This window comes from Macrotis lagotis, chromosome 4, assembly GCF_037893015.1.
Source record: "Macrotis lagotis isolate mMagLag1 chromosome 4, bilby.v1.9.chrom.fasta, whole genome shotgun sequence".
NCBI classification, from domain to species: domain Eukaryota; kingdom Metazoa; phylum Chordata; class Mammalia; order Peramelemorphia; family Peramelidae; genus Macrotis; species Macrotis lagotis.
In genome coordinates, this window is record NC_133661.1 from 84,307,162 (window position 1) to 84,322,314 (window position 15,153).

The window sequence follows — 15,153 nt, forward strand, 5'->3', positions numbered from 1 at the left end:
TAGTTAATGTAGAATTCATGTGCTTATATTTGTTGGTCTTAAAAAAAAATCAGTGGTTGCCTAGCAACCACTTTGCCTGGGAGCTTCCAAAAGGAAGAAAGCTGACATCGAAAGCCCCTTTTTGGTTTACAACAGATCATCTCATATTTGCCCAGACCTGTCGTAGGCAGTTGGGTTCTTTGTGGTCTGGCTCACATCCGGTTCTGGTTCAGAGGCTCACCTCCCCCGATCAGTCAAGTGGACAAAAAGGAAGCACTTTTATAGATCAGCAAAACTGACGCTGGCAAGTTGAGGAAGCAGAGAGAGGAGATGCCCCTCCACCTCCAAGACTTAGTGGGGATAGCCAACTTTTGAAGGTGTGTTTCCTCAAGGGGTGGAGGTGGGGAAGAGCTTCACTGAGAGATACAAGGGCTCTGAAGCCCAAGCCCAGAGTTATAGAGCTCCCAGGGAATGATTAGACAGGGAGAGAACAGAAGGCACCTGTAGACACCTGAGACAGTCACAAGTAAAGGTCAGGAAGGTGACTCCAGATTATTAGGTCTGGGGATGCCCATAGTCAGCCTGGGCCAATGCCAAACATTCCTGCTGGTGACCAATCCAACACATGAAGTATTCAAGATTATTTACATCATCATCATCATCATCATCATACCTAAATGATGGAAAATACATATAATATGTACTTTGTGGGTAATTGTAACTTATGTTCTTACATGTTATATACCACCCATGCTTTCCAATATCCCATGCAGTACTCCTTTGCTGTATATAATATGCAATATATGAATGTATCATATACTATATTTCTCCATGTATAAGATGAACCTTGTTTTTGAAAAAAATTGAGGCCTAAAAACTAGAAGCATCTTATACAGTGGTTGTAGATTTTTTCCTTGAGTTTCCCATTTTTCCACACTTGTGTTTGCACTTATTGTTTCGCATTTGTTATTCTTATATTAGGTTACATTTTGTCACATTCTGCCCAGAAATGGCTCAGAAAAGATTTTCATCCAGTGCTGAAGTCAAATTCAAAATGATCTAGTTTGCAAAAAATGAATGGAAATTGTGCTACCGAACATCAGTTTGGTCCTCCTCCAACTGAGAAAACAATCTGAGACTGGCTACAGGAAGAAGAAACCCTACTGAAGACGTCTACCCACCAGACTTGCCCAGGGAGGGCTTGTGGTCAACCACAGACCAGAGCACAGGCAGGAGAGCAGGCAGAGCCTCTCCTAAGACAGTGATTCATCATCAAATACAGAAGAGGATGAGCTAATGGATGGGAGTTTTGACAGCAAGTAAGAGTTGTATGAATTTTATAATGAATAAAACTTGAGTTCAATAACTTTATGAAATACCTTTTTTTTCCAAATTTTGGGCCCCAAAATTAAGGAGCATCTTAAACATGGGGGAATAAGGCACATACTCAAATTTTTGTTCAGTTGTTGTTCATTCTCTTCTAATTGTCACCCTTTTTTAGGGTTTTCTTGGCAGAGATACTGGAATGGTTTTGCATTTCCTTCTCTAGGTCATTTTATAGATAAGGAAAGTGAAGCAAACAGGGTTAAGTGACTGACCTGGTATTATAACACCCATATTTTAGGCCAGATTTGAAATCAGTTCTTTCTGACTCCAGGATTGGTACTATATCCATTCTATCTACTGTGCCACCTAACTGTCCATGCCTGAATATATGTATAATATATAGCTATATATCTATGCATATATCTAATATCTAAATGTCTAAATGTCTAAATACCTATATCTATATACTAATTTGCAATGTTGGGAAGAAGGGTTGATGAGACCTGTGATTTCATCAGAATTGGGAATTCACAGGGAAAAAATTCATTGAGCAAATAAAGAATTATATTTGGTCTTTAAGTTAATAGACTTAGAGACTTGCCTAGTACACTGAGAGGGTCACATTGCCAGGATATATCAGAGGCAGAATTTGAATCCAAGTCTTCCTGACTCTGAGAGCAGCTCTCTCACCATTATGCAACACTGCTACTCCATGCAATGTTGCTTCTATATGTCATGAATACAGTGTCAGGAAATGTAATTTTGCTATATATAATATAGTAGGTTTCCATATGTGATCTTTATATTTGTCTGTATGAAAGATACTGCTTAAGACATCTGTCCTTGGTCTAATATATAAGAATGCTGTCAAATATACTGTTTATTATATGTGTACTGCAAATACTACTGCTAGTTCCATTCAATACTAATATGAATGGCATCCAAGCTTGCAAATGTACTATATATTTGAGATGATTACCAATCCCTCTGGTAGATGCAAAATGATAATGCATATGATGTATGGTCACAAAAGGTCAAGCATACCCCTTATAATGAGTTGGAACTTCAAGCTTTTATTTCATTGGGAGAGAACTACGTCCATGTCTGCCTGCACATATAAATCCAGTAGCCAGTATGGGTGATGAACACAGACTCAGGTTATGGAACTGTATGGAGGAAGGAAGCTGGGGCAAAGGGAGTGAGAGAAGAGCAAACAGCATCCTGTTATTGGAGCCTGGCACTGTACTTCAGATGCTTAGGCAGGATAGTGATATCCAGGAGGTTTATGGTATGTGCATGTGTTTGTAGGTATGTAAATGCCACTCTTACCGCTTGCCTGATATGAGAGGGACAGACAGTGGCATAATGAACAGTACATACTTGAAGGAGCCAGAGACCTCTTCTGGACTCTTCAGGTTTCTATTTCATAACAAAGGAATGGATACTGATCAATTATGGTGGTTTTTCAGGGACCACCCCCTGGATGGATACATTATCAGATTCCCTCCAGGGGTATTGAGTAATCTGGGGTTTGGTCTGTTTGTTGTTGAGGGAGTGGGGATATTGTTCATCATTCCAGGTCTCCCTCTTCTACTTTCATTCAGTAACCTCTCCTTTGAAGTTCATTCAATTCATATTTATTACCCAATATATATTCTGATAGTGATTTTCTCCACTCCTCCAAGACACTCTCCTTCCTTCCTCAATAAGTTCATTGCTTATCCTCCCCAACTCCTGCCTCACACTAAGGGACTTAAACATAAATATTGATACTTCCTTAAAATCTCCTAGTTCCTCAGCTTATTCATTTTCCAGAATCTATGCTCCTCCACCCTTCCTCAGGTACACACAGATAGTCATACCCTTGATTTTGCTACTGACCACAAGCATTCCACTTTTTTGTTCAAGAACCCTGAAATTCTCTTATCAAATAACAATTTGTTTTCATTTCTTCTCTCCTTCTTGAAACCCTTAACCCTGTTCTGTTCTCTGTCTTCACCATGACCTGCCTTAGTTCTCTCTCAGGCCATCACTAATCTCCTCCTTTCCCCATCTTGACCCTTTGATGAATTATATTAATTCTCCACTGTCTCTTGAATCTCTTGTCCTCTTATCCTATCACCAATCTTGTAGCCTTAGCCTTGGATTGCTTCCATCATCTAGTGCCTTCGCCTCTGACTCATCTGATGCTGGACAGAGCTGAAAAAAAATCACAAAGTCACTGTAGAAATTTATGTTACATGTTCCCAAACTGAGTCTTCACTGCACAGGATAATTCTTTTCCACTTCCCAAGCTGACTCATTATCTCAGTCATGGAAGTTTTTCTAAATCTTGTCATTCCTACTTAAACTTCCTGTGCCACACCCTCCCACCTTAGTAGCAGAAAATTTTGTCTTATATTTCATAGAAAAAAATTGAGGCCATTTAGTGAGAGCTCCCCTTTTCCCTCTCTTTCTTGTCTCATTTTAATCAGATGTCTTCCTTCACTATCTTCTCCTTTAGCCTTGCCTCACATGTAGAGGTGGCACTTCTGCTTGACAAAGAAAACTCCTCTACTTAACATGTTATCCCATTCCATTCTACTTTCTTCAGCCAATTGCCCCTTTATTATCACCACTCTTCCATTAATCTTTAACTTCTCCCTATTTACTGGATGTTTCCCTATATCCTGCAACCATGTTTGTACCCTCAAAAAGCACTCATTTGATCTGTTCATCCTATGCCTCTCCTCCTTTTGGTAGTTAAACTCATTGAGATCATGATCAGGCAGAATATGTTCCTTTTCTTTTATCTTATTCTTAACTCCTTTCTAGCTTCCAACCTTATCATTCAACTGAAATGGTTCTCTCCAAAGTTACTAATGAGTTTTTAACTGTCAAACACCCTGCTATTCAATAAACTCCAGGGTTTCCCATAACCTCTAACATTAAATAGAAAATTTTCTATTTTAAAGTCCTTCACAACTTAGCTTCTTATCTATCCAGTAGTTTTTTGTTTGTTTCTTTGTTAGCTCACTCCCTCCACCTACACTAGGATCCAATAATGGTAGACCTCTTTTAGGTTCTTAATATAAAAGACTCCCCTACCAGATAACATGAATTTCCAAAAGTTTTTTCTCATACTGGAATGCCCTCCCTCCTCATCTTATTTCCTGACTTCCCAGATTACCTTCATGTTCTAGATAAAATTCCACCTTCTTCCAGAACCCTTTCCCAGTCTTCCTCATTATCACTACTTCTGTTTGTTTATTTCCAATTTATACTTTGCAGAAGTTTTGTAGATTTCCTTTTTTTAGGTTTTTGCAAGGCAAATGGGATTAAGTGGCTTGCCCAAGGCCACACAGCTAGGTCTGAGGCCTGATTTGATCTCAGGTACTCCTGACTCCAGGGCCCCGGTGCTCTATCCACTGTACCACCTAGCTGCCCCTAATGTGAGCTTTTTGAGAGGAAAGACTGTTTTTTGCTTTTCTTAGGTAAATGTCATAGTATGTCTATTGTAACAATTATTTAAAAAGAAACATTTGATGAAGATAGAGAAATAGAAAAAATTACTAAAATTAGAAATTTTTAAGAAGTAAATATCTTAAAATTAATTAGTCAATAGAAACAAAAATAGAAAAGAAAGTAAATAGTAGAAAATCCATTAAAATAGTGAAATGATTAGAAGAACAACAATTTACCAGGTCATTATCCAATAATGTAAAGGATACACTCTTGGAAAAATTTCATATCTCGGTTCAAAGCAGTAGCAAATAAAGACTGCAAAAGACGATGATACAGTATGCCTCTTTCCTCTTGGCAGAGAGGTGATGGATGAGGGATATAGAATGAGACATATGTTTTTAGACATGATCAATAGATTGATTTGTTTTTCTTGATTATATTTATTTGTTACAAAAGAGGGCTCCTATTGAGGTGGGAACAGTGAATTAGTAAGTATTGCTAGAGATGCAAAAAAAAAATAAAGGAAAAGAGCATAGTAAGATATTTAAAGGTACAAATAAAAATTAATTCTAAAAGTTCATAAGTAAATGAGGCCCTTTTGTCTCCCACCAAAGTGGGAAGGGTCAGAATTTAGTCAGAACAGGTAGTAGGGAACCTTGTTGCCTCTCTTGGGGTATACTAGGAAATCACTGCTAGAATTATAAAGCTTATGGGCTTAGTTTCTCTGTATGGGAGTGGTGGGCTTCTGGAAGGGAAATTCCATGTTCTACCATGATGATGATGTTTGTCTTTTGTTCTTGAAGAAGACCATGACATTAGATCATAACAAGCAAGTGAATTGGATTTGAGTGAGGGGGGCTGTGCTAAATCAGCAGTCTCACTTTCTCTTCTACAGCAATCTGGAGTCCAGTAATCAGATATGAATCAGGATGACCGGATGTGAAGCTATCAGGATTAAGTGACTTGCCCAAGGTCTTATAGGTAGTAAGTGGCAAGTATCTAAGGCTAGATTTGATTTCTTCCTAACTCCAAGACCAGTGATCTATCTGCTATACCACCTGCCTGTGCAGGCATGTTCTATCAAGTACATTACTGGCCAGCATAATCTAAGGTATAGCTGAGAGAAAGGTCTCCTCAGTAGAAGACCTTAACCTTTTTTCCTACTGGCCCAGTATTGCCTCAGTTTCTTCTGCTGATGGAGTGGAAATGAGAAGCATTATCAAACACTTTCTATGTAATAAACACTGTACTAAAAGATACAAATAGAAAATTGAGTATTCCTAATTCTCAAGGAATGCACATTTTAATTGGGAAGCCAACAAAAAGGAGATTTCATGTTTCTATTTTATTTCTGGAAGACAAATGGGAAGACCAAACTATGCTTACACAGGGAAAGTGGCAGTGTTGATGGCAAGGCCCACATTTACAACTAAGAAGACAGTGATTTCAGGGGTTAGAGTGGAAGGGAGCTCTGGAATATCTCCAGCAGAACTAGGGATCTGAGGGAGGAAAAGGAGATGAAAGAAGAAGTGGAAGAAAAGGAGATAGAGGGAGAGGAAGTGGAGGAGGAAGTGAAGGAATCTGAGAGAGGAGGACAAAATGAAAGAGGAGGAAGGGAAGAGGAGAAGAGATGGAGAAGGAGGAAGTGGAGGAGAAGAGGGAGAAGATGGAAAAAAGAGGAAATGAAGGAAGAAGAAATGAAAGAGGAAATGGAGGTGGAGGAGGTAGAGGAGATGAAAGGGGAGAAGGAGGTGGAGGAAATGGAAGAGGAGTGGGAGGAAGGTGAGGTGAAGAAATGAAATAAGAGGAGATGAAAAAGGTAGAGGAGGAGATGAAGGAGGAGGAGATGGAGGAAGAGGAGGAGGTGAAGAAGGAGGAAGTAAAGAAGAAGGGAAGGACATAAAGGAATATGAGATAGAGGAGAAGGAAGTGAAGAAGGAGGAAGAGATGAAAGAGAAAGAAATGTAGGAGGAAGTGAAAGAGGAGGAGATGGAAGAGATTGGGGAGAAGGTAGAGAAGGAGAAGAAATGGAAAAGGAAAAGGAGGTGGAGAGGGACAAGAAGGAGATGAAGAGGAGGGGAGCAAGAGGAAGTGGAGGAGGTGAAGGAAGAGGAGGGGGAGGAAGTGAAAGAATATGAGATAGAGGAGGAGGAGGAAGTGAAGGAGGAGGAAATGGAAGCAGAGAAGGAGGAGAGGGAGAAGAGGAGGAAGAGGATAGGGAAAAGAGGAAAAAAGTAGGAGACAGGAAGTGGAGGAGAAGATGGAGAAGGAGATGAAGGAGGAGAGGGAGAAGAGGAGGTGAAGGAGGAAGTGAAGGAAAAGAAGGGGAGGAAGTGAAGGAAGAGGAAATAGAGGAAGAGGAGGAGGTGAAAGAGGAGGAGGATAGGAAAGTGAAGAGGGAGGGAGGGAAGAAGTGAAGGAAGAGGAGGAAGTTAGCAATTATATAACATTTTATGACTTGCAAGGTGCTTTGTAAATGCCTCCTTTATCTCTGCAACAACCCTAGGAAGCGTTATCCCCATTTGATAGAGGAAGAAACTGAAGTAGAGATCAAGTGACTTGTCCAGCTAGTAAATATCTGCGGCAAAACGTGTACTCAGATCTTCCGGATCTAGCTCCAATGCTCTCTCCACTACAGAAACTAGCTGTTAAAGATTTGGGTTCAAGTTCTAGCTAAGTTCTATCTCTCATTCATACTGGTTATGCATCATAGTTTGCTGATCTGTGCGCAGAGAGGGAATTTATTCACTTGGGAGATCCTTGTTCCAGTTGTGATAGATCTAAACAAAAAGGAAAGGGAGTGACTTATCTGAGAGCATAATGGTCTGAATTCATTTATAAGTTGATTCTAAAACATGAAAATATGATTGATTTAAAATTGACCAAGTCAACCTGCAAACCTAGAATTAATGGTGCACCCTAACTCAGCTTTACTCCTGGAAAAAAATAATTTAAACCTAAGTCTTATTAATCAATAGAGTCATTTTTGTATGTAAAGAATAGCAAATAGATGTACTGGAAATGTGTAGCATTGTTTTTTGTTTTTTGTTGTTATGTGATAAAATGAGGCATACATGGGATTTGTAATCAAAATACTTAGTTTTTATTCCCAGGACTTCATTTCTTATTGATGTGATTCTGGAATAAGGCATTTTACCTTTTAGAGTTTTCTAATCTGTAAAAATGGTGATAAAAATACAGGAACTACCTACCTCCCAAGATTGTTCGGAAAGTGAACTGTAAACCTTAAAATCATATCTAGCTGTCAATTAAATTATTAATCAATACTGACCACATATTAATCCTCATAACCACCCTCTGGACTAGGTGTCACCAGTGTTATGATTCTTATTTTAGAATTGGAAAAACTGACATTCAATGCTGGAATGTCTAATCTGATGGTTCAGTCCTCGGACCAGAGCTGTATTACTAGGATATTGACTGAGACTTTGCCCTAGGACAATAATATCTAAAACTGGGGTTCTTTTGACAGTCTGATGAAACCCAATGGCTCTTTGAAGTAAAATTTTTAAATGCACACAATAAAAAATAGATGACTTCAAAGGAAACCAAAAATGAATAAGAAAAAAATGATTTAATCTCTTTCCCATCCAAGTTGAATGACCCCCTAAAATCTGCTCCTCCCAAATTAAGAAACTGAATTAGAAGGTGGGAATTTCAATGTATGCATTCACTCAGCAACTTAGAAAACTCAGTAATAATCTATTCCTTATCATATTTAATTGAACATGTCTTAATTACTTCTCTTATTTCTACATGATTAAATTGCAAAGTTGATTTAAAATCTGTTTTGTGTTGTCACTCATATGTTGCATGCTGCTTGCCCTAGATGCCAAAATCACTGTATTCAGCTCTGACCACCAGCATGACACATACAATTGGACTAAAAATTCCCTTAGAAAGAGATTACATTTAGCCATCTACTGTTCCTTTTTTTTAAAAAGAAGATAGAAACATGTACAAATCTTCCTGATTTTTCCAGGAGCAGAAAATAGAGATCAATCTAGAAATAAATTAATTGAATTGAAGGACAATGAACTTTGTTCTAGGCTAAAAATAGACCCGGGTGTATGTCACGTACTGTAGCAGACATGGTAAATGGTCACGTTCCATCATCTCCTTGAATGGTAAACTTCTTGAAGGGGGCTCTTTATCACTGGAGCAACATTCAGGAGCCTTTTGCCTATAGTGCCCACTGTTGCCATGGAAATCATTCCTCTTAAGTCTGTGAGCAATGAAGAATTTATTACTGGCTGTATGAATAGAAAGTGTGTGCAAGAGGCAGACATCGGCATGTGTTGTTCTGTACCTTGGAACAGCTGCATAAACAGAGGTAGAACTTAGTCTGAGAGTGCAAGAAGAGTTTTGAAAGGATAAAATGGTCAGGAAAGCTTTATTTCATGATATTCACATTCCTCAAAAATCAGTCTTGAATACCTGTAGGATAGTGGTTAGAGTATTGGATTAAGATGCAGAGAAGGGACTGGATTGGATCTATGTCCATAGTCACAGCTTCTGAGACTTGGGTTCATTATCTGTAAAATGGGTAGAATAAATTTTGTCTACCTCTACCTCTCTTTTCATGTATGTGTGTGTGTGTGTGTGTGTGTGTGACTCTTCTTCTATCTCTGTTTCTCTGGGTACATAACCTGATGTACATTTGTTGTTGTTATTGTTGAGCTATTTCACTTGTGTTTGACTCTTCATGATCCCATTTGGGGTTTTCTTAGCAAGGGCACTGGAGTAATTGGCTATTTCCTTCTCCAGTTCATTTTACAGAATGAGGAAACTGAGGCAAACTAGGTTAAGTGACCTGCACAGGGTCACACAGAATTAAGTATCTGAGACTAGATTTGAACTCATGAGGATGTCTTTGTCTTTCTGATTCTAAACCCACTACTCTATCCCTGGCTGCCCCTCTATACATACATACATATATATATATATATATATATATATATATAACCCCTTTGGGAAGATATAATGGAAGGGAATCCTCCTTTCCTTCCATTCCACTTCAGAATAGATAGAGTTATCTTCTAACTGCTTCAAATTGTCTCTGAAAACTTTGTTAAATGACTACTGGGAAAAACCTGCATGAATATACTCCATGCCCCTTAGGCCTCTTTCTTCCTGTTATCCTTAAGATATAAGAAAAATTCTCTGAACTCCAGAGGGTTGGTTAGGGAGGATGCCCTTTCTCTACTCTCAGGTTCCAAAGTTGAGAGTTCTTGGTCTCCTAGGCATGACTAGGTATGGGCTGGGACCACCTCCTCTTTGTGCTTTCTTTCCTTTGTTATGGGGTCTTGTGAGACTCAAAAGGCAGTTGGTCTCTTCTTCCTTCCTAGGCACCTGAGCTGTAGAGTATTGGTTACTGGTGGAAATAATTGTATCAGAAACAGCAGCAGAGATATACTGACCAAGAGATAAGAGTAGTCTGAAGAAAGAGAACCTTGGAAAGAAAAGAACCCACTTTACATTGAGCAAACTGTTTTTGGGGGAAATGAAATATAAAATAGCTAATAAGCAGCTCTTCATAAGCAAAAAATTTGCTTGTAAATGTCCTTAACGATAATTTACTAGTCAAATTAACAATTATAACATAAAGTGCTAAGTTCCTGGAACACAAAAAAATCAGAAAAAGTCCCTGCTCTCTAGGAGCTTTATAGTCAGCAGGAGAAAAACAACACAAAAAAGGAAACTGAAAATGGAGTATGGAGGGCATCTAGGTGGTGCAGTGGATGGAGCACTGGCCTTGAAGTCACAAGTGCCTGGGTTCAAATCCCGATTCAGACACTTAGTAATTGCCTAGCTGTGTGGCCTTAGGCAAGCCACTTAACCCCATTGCCTTGCAAAAACCTAAAAAAAAATCTAATAGTAGCAGTAGTAGTAGAAAAATGGAGTATGGAGAGAAGAGGAAATTAAAGTAGCACAAGTGAGGCAGCTAGGTGACACAATGGATATAGCACTGGCCATAGACTCAGGAGGGATTTGAGTTCAAATGCAACCTGAAACATTTGACACTTACTAGTTGTGTAACCCTAGGCAAGGCACTTAATCCTAATTGCTTCACCAAAAAAAAAAAAGTTTCAGCAATGAGGCCAAGATAGAGAAAGTCTTTGAGGAATCAGGAGTACAGTCAGAGAGGAATGAAGACTGGTAGGTTTGGGCTTCTTCAAAATGTAGCTTCTGGGAGGAACCTGACAATCATTGGAAGAAGTTAAAGAGGTAGAATATGGTGCAGGGATAAGATGACCTTCCAGGGTGAGTAGGTTTCTATGATATAGCAGAGAAAGTACTATGGAACATTAGCCTCCAAATGGATTGATTGTAATCATTTTACAATTAGCTATGTGTATGTATGTGTGTGTGTGTGTGTGTGTGTACATATATATGTAATGGGCATATGTGTGTAAACACATATAGACACACATGCATGTTCATTTTGCATTGGCTATATAATAGTATACTATATTAGCATTTCCTTTTCCATAAATAAAATGAATAAAACTGCCTATTTCTTATATGACTCATGTTTGTATCCTGGATACATTTTTTACTTCCTCCACTCTGCTAAGTTTTGTCCCTTAGATGAAAATTTGATATACAATTATTCCTCAGGAATTTGAAAAATTGTATGGTGACTCTCCTTCACTTCTTAAGGAGACAGGCAATGGGGGACAGTAAACCATGAAAGCAAGAAAGAGGCAGGGCTTGGAAAAGGTTACTAGATCTTATTGTATCAGTTCAGTGGTAATTGATTGGTTGCTGTGCTAGATACATGGATAATACACAGAAACATGTAATTATGTGTGTATTGTTATGTTTGATGCCATACATATACACACATGTGTATATAGTGCAGGATAACTGGCTGGCTTTGGAGTCAGGAAAACTTGGGGTCAAGCCTTGACTTTGACACAAGCTGATTTCATGACCCCTAGTAAGTCACCTGAAGTCTTAATGCTCTCAGGCAACTCCTTTAAGACTAAATTACAAGGAAGTTGCCAATCAGCATCACTAAAGTTCATTCCTCCTCAGAAACTCCATTGCTTCTACTAAACAGCAACCATAAGAAAATCACTTAACATTACAGTTTTCAAACTGCACTTATTACATTTTATTGGGCTTTAAAAAAAACTAAAATCCTTCTTTGATACCTTTTTTGAAGAAAGGGGGTGACCTCATACTCTTAAGACTGGCTATAAGCACAAACCCTAGCAGATTTTCTGGAGATAGAATAGCTTTGAGCATGCATGTGGTTATGGATCAGTGTCATAGGAACCATCCTACCCAAATGGTTATATTTCTTTAAGTCTTACTCTAAGTTATGTCTCCCTTTGTCAAGATTAATCAACCAAGTATTTATCACAAGAATACTGGAAATACAGCCCTGTGCCAGGTGCTACAGGAACAATAGTAGATCTCTAGAGTTGATTCCTGTTTTTTTGAGGCACTTTTAAATTTTCTAGAAAGATATCAATAATATTTTAAGAAGAATGAGAGAGACTAAGAGGAGCCAAGATGGTAGAGTAAAGGAACTCCTGAGAGCTCTCCTTGAGACCACTCCAAATACCTTTAAATAATTAACCAAATTCTAGAATGACAGAACCCACAAAGAGAATGAGGGAAACAATTTTCCTGCCCAAGACAACTTCTCCTTCTCAGAAAGGATCTGTAACACCAGGGTTAGAAAAGGCCTGCAGCACAGCTCAGATCAAGTTGCAGTTCCTACCATCTGGGAATATATTGCAGAGCACCTGGGTCCCTAGGGGTAGCTGGATCCATGTAAGTGATTTCCAGATCTCTCAAACCAGGGATTGCAAAGGACAATTTGGAAGGTCAGTGAGAAAACTCTGTCACATCAGAGTGAGAGTGGAGCCCAGTCCAGTGCAGGACTCAGCCCAGAGCCAGCCCAGGGGACCAGGAGTAGGCCTGATGGTAAGGAGGTAAGGGTAGATAGCAGAAATCTCTCTGCTATCTATCCCTGAGGCAGGACTCTGTGACTTTGCTCATAGTCAGATCTAGGTCACAGTCTGGGGTCCCAGTTTTAGGAAAAGGAATTTTACTGCCATAGCAGAGCAGACACCCTCTTCACAGTTCCAGGGCAAGGGGAGTACTTGTAGTCATCCACATACCAGAGCACAGTCCAGGAGAGCAGTCAGAGCCTCTTACAAGACATTGGAGGAATTGAGTTTCCTGGAGGGTGTCCCTGAAAACAGTTGCAAAAACCCTCAAAAGCTTGTGACAGTGTGTCCTCCATACTGGAAGTAGAGCCTCTCCATAAGAAAGAGTTAAATTAAAATCAAGTCATAGGCTGGGGAAATGAGCAAACCACAGAAGAAAAAAAAATGCAACCATAGATAATTACTTTGATTGTATGGGGGATTAAAATACATACTCAGGAGATAACAAATCCAAAGCCTCTAAGAAACATATGAATTGATCTCAAGTTATGGAAGAACCCCCAAAAGATTTTGAGAATCAAGTAAGAGAGAAAGAGGAAAAATCGGGAAGAAAAATGAGAGCAATGTGGGGAAATCATGAAAACCAATTTTGCAGCTTGGTGAAGCAGATACCCAAAAAATACTGAAGAAAATAACAGTATAAAAGTCAGTTTGGCTCAAATGGAAAAAGCAGTCCAAAAGACTAAAGCCTTAAAAAGCAGAATTGACTAGATGGAAAAGATCTTAACTCTCTCAAGAAAATAATTCCTTCAAATGTAGAATGGAGCTAAGGGAAACTAATGACTTGGTGAGAAATCAAGAAACAATGTAACAAAAGCAAAAGAATAAAAAACTAGAAGCAAATGTGAAATATGTTATTGAAAAAACAACTGACCTGGAAAATAGATCCAGAAGAAATAATTTGAAAATTATTGTATTACCTGAAAGTCATGACCAAAGAATGAACCTAGACTTCATTTTTCAAGAAATAATCCAGGAAAGCTGCCCTGATATCCTAGAAGCAGAGCATAAAATAGAAATTTAAGGAATCCACTTATCACCTCCTGAAAGAGATCCCAAAATAAAAACTTCCAGGAATATTATAGCCAAAATTCAGAACTCCCAAGTTAAGGAGAAAATGTTACAAGCAACCAGAAAGAAACAATTCAAATATCATGGAGCTACAGTCAGGGGAGGTCAGACAAGGCAAATTATGAGGCAATTAAAGATGTTGAACTATGTGTATTCCTGCATGGGAAGATTATATTGATCACTCATGAACTTTCTCATTTATTAGGACAGTTAGAGCATATATAGACAAGACACGGGATGGAGTTGAATTTGAAGGTATGATGTATTAAAAAGATGGAGTTAATGGGTGAGAAAGGGATGTACTGGGACAAAGGGAAAGGAGAGGTAGAATGGGGTAAGTTATCCATATAAAAGAGTCAAGAAAAAACTTTTACAATGGAGTGGAAGAGGGGGAAGGTGAGAGGGAATGAGCCTCTATTCTCATCATAAGTGACTCAGAAGGGTGGCTAGGTAGCACAGTGGATAAAGCACCAGCCCTGGAGTCAGGAGTACCTGGGTTCAAATCTGGGCTCAAACACTTAATAATTACCTAGCTGTGTGACTTTGGGCAAGCTACTTAACCCTATTTGCCTTACCAAAAAAACCCTAAAAAAATGACTCAGAGAGAAAATAAAATACACACTCAAATGGGTATAGAAATCTATCTTATTCTAGAGGAACATAGGAGAGAAAAGGGATGGGAGAAAGGGGTCAGAAGGAAGGGGAGGGGGTGTAGGGTATAAAAAGAGAGAAGATTGTAGGAGAGAGAGTAGTCAGATACAATATACTTTTGAGGAAGGACAGGGTGAAAGAGAGAATAGAATAAATGTGAGTTGAGGGGAAGAAGATCAGAGAGAAATACAACTAGCAGTAACAATTGTGGGAAAAATATTGAAGCAATTTCTCTGATGGATTTATGAAGAAGAATGTTATCCATTCCCCCCCACAAAAAAGGAGAGAAAAGCTAATATATGTGAAATGGTGTGGCAATAAATATAATGGCTAAAGCATTTCAAAGAAGGGAGAATAGTGTGGGCTAAAGTAGTGGAAGAGGTCTTCATGAAAAAGGTAGAATTTGAGATTTTTAAAAAATTGTGGGATAAAGAAACAATGTTCTTTTCATTACATTGTTCTTTCTCCCTATTTCCTTGCAAGTTAAAACTTATCAGGAACTATATTTATTTATAGTTGGGGGACATCAGTGAACTCATGTCATCCAGTCCAATTCATATTACATCAATCCAAGTCTATATAATAAGTCATATGACTATTCTTATATAGAGTCAAACTCTACAAAGATGCATTAGTGGATTAAAAATGTCATTCCTTTCCTGAAAAGGCCTTGGGTGTGTTTTCTCTATTTCTA

At 38.7% G+C, this 15,153-nt stretch overlaps 1 long non-coding RNA gene across 1 annotated transcript in view; it reads left to right on the forward strand.

Annotated features, from left to right (window-relative positions):
• The first annotated feature begins 721 nt into the window (after positions 1-721).
• Positions 722-15,153, forward strand: part of LOC141519933 (uncharacterized) — a 31,072-nt gene continuing 16,640 nt past the window's right edge. Inside the window, exon 1 of the long non-coding RNA XR_012477478.1 lies at positions 722-1,298. This is a non-coding gene — a long non-coding RNA (uncharacterized LOC141519933). The remainder of the gene's footprint in view (positions 1,299-15,153) is intronic.